Source organism: Lagenorhynchus albirostris, chromosome 10 (genome assembly GCF_949774975.1).
Source record: "Lagenorhynchus albirostris chromosome 10, mLagAlb1.1, whole genome shotgun sequence".
Taxonomy (NCBI): domain Eukaryota; kingdom Metazoa; phylum Chordata; class Mammalia; order Artiodactyla; family Delphinidae; genus Lagenorhynchus; species Lagenorhynchus albirostris.
In genome coordinates, this window is record NC_083104.1 from 87,739,250 (window position 1) to 87,745,054 (window position 5,805).

The window sequence follows — 5,805 nt, forward strand, 5'->3', positions numbered from 1 at the left end:
CCTACTGGTGTCCTCTTTCTTTCTCCTCATTTTGGAGGGTATTCTCTAGTAGGTTCCTGGAAAAGGGTGCATAGGCAGCAACTTTTTGAGACTTTGAATGTTTGAAATGCTACCCCACCTGCAGACCTGTCTAACAGCGTGGATGGAAATTCTAAGGTGGAAATTATTTTCTTCAGAATTGTTAAGGCACTGCTTTTCTACTTCCAATATTATTTTTAAGACCTCTGAGACCTTCTGATGCCTGATCCTTTGTCCATAATCAGGTTTTCTTCTCTAGAATTTTTTAGAATCATCTCTGTTACTGGACTTCTGGGGAAAAAAGACAATGGTATATCTCAGTGGGGGTCCTTTTCCATTCATCTAATTGCATGTTGACTCAATCTAATAACTTTTCTACTTATTATGGGGCTTCTACTGGAGATCCTTTACAGATAATTATTTTTAATCTTATTTTCTCTTATTTTAATAACTGTTTTCACTTGTTTCACTTTCACGAAGGTTTTTGTTGTTGGTGGTGGTTTTCACTGCTTTGTCAATAAATTTATTGTCTTTATCTGAAAAATCTTCATAGAAAGTTGTGGTCTGATTTCTCTCTCGGTGGTCCACTCCTGAGCTCTGAGGCAGCTTGCCTTCTGAGCTACTTGATCTTTCTTCTGAGCAAGAGACCTTCTGGAACAGCACCAACTCTTTTTTCTTTTTTAACTTCTTTCTTAGGCTTCTTCTGATAGGCCGGATTCTCTCATACAGTAGTACAGTTTTCGTGTACATCTCCTCCATCGTGTCTGCAGCTATGTTGTTCTTTATGTATTGGGAGAATTGTTTCTTGTTAGCATCTTCATCATCGTCCATAAGGTAAGTCATATCACCTGCAACGTTCTGAGCCACAATGTGCTTCTGAGGTACTTCTGCTTGGAATTCCCTGCTTTCTGAATCGTAACCAGGGAACAATTTGGTACTGTGAGGCACTGATAAGCCTCCATCCACAACTCCCCTCAGAGCCCCGAAAACTTTATTTCCAGTGGTAGTTCTGGCAAAATTTTAGTTCAGATAGCAGGTGAAGGTACCAGGCTGACCATCAAAGCTTTCCTCATTGTATGTATATCTTGTCCATGTAAAACCAACTGAGAAGGCTGCGGGCCAGTAGGAGGCCAGGACAGAATGCCGCAGAATATCTGTCAGGCCAACCGTCACACCATGCTTTGGGAGTTCATGAGCGTTATCTCCGCAGAATATCATATGCCCTTTTATTCAGGCATAAGAGATTTGACAAATGATATATCTCTGTTGGCTACATGGACGATCATTCTTTATTTGGTTGTGTTGTACTTAACTTTTGTCCTGGAGTACCAAGTGTTTCTGAGCATAGCAATCAATTTTACCCTCTTGTTTTCTTTTAAATTTTACTTGGTATCTCTTAAAGTAAGACCTATTCTTGATATCTTTAACAGAGATCCATGTCGATGGGTTGCCACTGACCTCTTTTTTGGTTTTTAAAACTTTATTTCTCTACCATTCTATTTACTATTTATTTATTCTATTACATTTTTAAATTCTAAGAGTGCTTTAAGTCTTGTGAATGCTCCTTTTCGAGAGCACTCTGTTCTTGTTTCTTGGATGCAATACCTTCTCTTATTTCTCTGAGAGTTTTGTTTGTTTTTTACATTTTCTTCTGCTCCCTGAATGGTCTCTTCCCTCTGTGGTGTTTATTAATTTTGAACTTTGCCTTTTATGTTAGATACTTCCTTCAAATATCTGTTACTCCTTGGCTGTCCATTTTCAAGAGAAGTCCTAAAAAGTTAGTGGCAGAAGTCCTAAAAAGTTCCTGTCTGAGGAATGAGTGTATGCGTGGGATCTGCAACAAATGAGATTCACCGTTGGGCTCCCCCAACAGTCTGTGTCTGCACTAGTTTTCTACTGCAACGGTAACAAATTACCACAAACTTGGCTGCTGAAAGCAACATAAACTTACTATCTTACAGTTCTGGAGGTCAGTTGTCTGATTCCGTCTTGCTGGGCTAAAATTAGGTTGTCGGCAGGGCTGCATTCCTTTCTGGAGCCTCCAGGGAAGAGTCCATTTCCTTCCCTTTTCCAGGTTCTAGAAGCCACTTGTATTCCTTGACCTTTGGCCCTCTCCTTCCCTCTTCAAAGCCAGTAACAGTGGGTCAAGTCTTCTTCATATCACATCACTCTGACCTCTTCCGCTTCTCTCTTCCACTGCTAAAGAGCCTGGGGATGACACTGGCCACCTGGATAACCAGGACACTCTCCCTATTGTGGTTGGCAGATGAGCAACCTTGATGCCATCTGCTCTCTTAATTCCCCTTTGCCATGTCACCTAACACAGTCACAGGCTTCAGGGATTAGGATGTGGACATCACTCTTACCACAGTTACCCCAGTGCCTGTAGACACTGTCTCCTGGGCTGATCCATTTACCCAAAGAGGAAGGCTCCTTTCTCCTGCCAGTGCACATGCAGCATTCCGGGGGTCACATGTTGCTGGCGGTGCCACTAGTTGGTCTGCAGATGCCCCTCTTAGCCTCCCTGTTTCTAGTTGTCACGAGTGCCCTCAGCTGTGTCCAGTATTCCCTCATCCAGAGCAGTCTCACTCAACCTCTTCTGAGAATAAACCTTCAGTCTTGTACTGAGTTGAGGAGGTATAGTCACTGGCGGTGCAGGATACCATAGGGAATCTAGGTCCAAGTATTCCTTAAACAGATTCTTAATCACTCTCCTGGTGTCAGTCTCGCCCACACCCCTTTGGAGGCAGCCGGTGCCTCTACTGCTGAGACTCTTGGGGCCTCGGTGGCTTCATCAAACCAGATTTTTGGCTTTGCTTCCTACAGGCTCTTGCCATTCAGCTTTCTCCTGTCTAGTCGGTCAGTTATTGCCCATCCATCTGCTTTCTGGCTTTCAAAATAATGCTATTTCCTCTTTTGTTCCCATGGTCCTTATTGATGTGTGCCTTTTCATTCTCTGTCATCTTAGTGGGGCTTCGAGAGGGAATGGAGATCCGGTCATGTTTTGTTTTGTTTTGTTTTATCTGCCGTGTTTAGCTAGAAGTCCCTATGGTTTGTTTTTTGGGAGCACTAAGTAATTGTGAAACCAGTTATATCCTTTGTGTTCTGTATGACAATCAGTTTCTATTAGTTTTCACTAAACACCAGTGACAAGAGTTCTGAAATGTTTGTGTTTCCTGTGAAGGAAAAAAAAAGGAAGTGAAGATGGCAATTACCAAGTGGCCGTCTCAAAACAGTAACGTCAGGCATCCCTGGTGGCGCAGTGGTTGAGAGTCCGCCTGCCGATGCAGGGGACACGGGTTCATGCCCCGGTCCGGGAAGATTCCACATGCCGCGGAGCAGCTGGGCCCGTGAGCCATGGCCGCTGAGCCTGTGCGTCCGGAGCCTGTGCTCCGCAACGGGAGATGCCATAACAGTGAGAGGCCCGCGTACCGCAAAAAAAAAAAAAAACAGTAACGTCAAGACAGCCTTCTTTGCCTCATCTAGAATAGGTGCTCAAGAGGGCATTTGTATGAATTACATGCTGCCTAAAATGTACTCCAAGAATCAGGCAGGTCCAAGCTTTAATCCCAATATCTCTGAGCACAGGCCTGTGCAAACTGAGTTGTTGTTGAATAAATACTGATGAATTCATTAGCTGTTTTTCTTAAGTTGAAGCTAGAAAAGCAATTCCTTCTCATTCTAAATGTCTGAAATGAAAAGTAAAAAGTACCACACCCTAATCAATTTCAATAAAGGCAAAATACTGAATTCCCTGGAATGCATCAAACAGAACTTTGATATTTTATATACTAGTGATACTGCCGGTAGTAAATCAGATAAATCCTGTATAGAAGATGTAGATTTTTTCACCTCCTAGTTATGTTATATTAATATGTCATTCTCTCTCCTCTTCCCCCAAAGCATGCTATTTCATTAATTGTTTTACTTTTTCCTGATAACTTCTGTCTGAGGACTGAAAGCTTGGCCAACTACTGTTTTGACCATGCAGGCGAATGGGATGGAAACATCACCCAGTTAGAGGCAGAGTGGTGGCTACGATCTCAGTCTCCTTCTCTTAGCACTATGGCTCTTTTCACAAGTATTTGCTGCCCCTTTGGGGGGCCTGTAGTTTGTTCCATGTAAATAGGTGCTGGGAGCTAGCAGTGGGTTACTAGGGGCCTCCGGGCATCTAGCAGTTTGCTCAGACCAACAGCCAACACGGCTACATGGCAAGCTCCAAATGAGGACTTTGGCTGCTCTCAGAGGCTTCTTCTAGCCCTAGGCTAACGTCTCCACTGTACTGGGCTTTCTTTGTTGACACCTAAGAGCAGCAGCTGCATTCAGCACCACCGTGACACAGAAACTCGGTTGTGTTAGCGAGGCCGACCTCTGCTCTGAAATGCTCCTAATTCGCTGTTAATACATGACATCTTCACACACACACACCTCAGCGCAAAGAAAAGCCAGTTCAACCCATGCATAGAAAGCTGACGACAAAGGTGAGAAAGAATGAATGGTTATGATACATTTTGTTCTTTCAGGGTAAAGGAAAAATATTTGAATTGTATACGGTAGTACTCTGTTGTCCCATATTTATGATTCCAAACCTGAGATCTCATCTGGACTGCTGGGTGGCTTGGAAAACAGAAGAAAAGATATTTCTCTTTTTAAGTTTTTTTTCTTTAATAAACTTTTTTCTTTGGCTGCATTGGGTCTTCGTTGCTGTGCACGGGCTTTCTATAGTTGCGGCGAGCAGGGACTACTCTTCGTTGCAGTGTGCGGGCTTCTCATTGCGGTGGCTTCTCTTGTTGCGAAGCCCGGGCTCTAGGTGCGCGGGCTTCAGTAGTTGTGGCACGTGGGCTCAGTAGTTGTGGCTCCCGGGCTCTAGAGCGCAGGCTCAGTAGTTGCAGTGCATGGGGTAAGTTGCTCCACAGCATGTGGGATCTTCCCAGACCAGGGCTTGAACCTGTGTCCCCTGCATTGGCAGGTGGATTCTTAACTACTGCACCACCAAGGGAAGTCCTATATTTCTTTTTAATCTGTTCTGCAAAGATTTAAAAGCAGTTGAAGAGATACTTATTAAAACTTCAGCTAGCTCTGTGACCTAGAGCTAGTTGAGCTAGTCTGTAGCACAATCTTTCTTCTCTTAGGACCTCAATGTTTCTCATTTATAAATGAAGGGATTAGATTCTCTATATATTGAACTAAGAGGTTTCTGTCAGTGTTAAAAACCTGAGATTCTAAGATAGGCAACTTTCCTGAAACGACGGGGAGGAAAGCCTTTGAAAAAGCACAACTCCCATTATATGAGGATTTGTTATATCCAACTCGGATTTAGCACCTTTATACACAGACAGGTGTTAGAAATTTGCAATGAATAAGAAATATGCTGAAAGATTTAGTAGAAAGAAACAGCATATTGTTTGTTTGTTTTTAAATAGCGATATTGTTTTTTGAAGAGCTCTGTGCACTGGGAAATTGTCATCTAGTACCAAAGAAAATGTTTGTCATATTTATGTTTCCATTTCATGATATCAGGCACAACTTTGTAACTGTAACTGTGACTGGTCCACCTGTCGACTCCTGGGACCTGGAGATTTCTAACTCCACAGGGAAGACAGGAGAGTACTGCCTTCCACTGCACCTCTCAGCCCCACACAAAGTGTTTTATCATGTATCATCTCATGCAGGACTCATTTCCTACAGTCAGAAAGACACAACTTGAAAGAACTTTTTTTGCAGACGTTTTGAAAGCTAAACTTCTCTCTTGTGGGTGGTAGATGAAAGCTCAGTGTTTGATTACCC

At 43.1% G+C, this 5,805-nt stretch overlaps 1 pseudogene; it reads right to left on the reverse strand.

The window, feature by feature from the left end:
* Positions 1-521: 521 nt before the first annotated feature.
* On the reverse strand, positions 522-1,440 carry LOC132527949 (large ribosomal subunit protein uL18-like; annotated as a pseudogene).
* Positions 1,441-5,805: the final 4,365 nt, after the last annotated feature.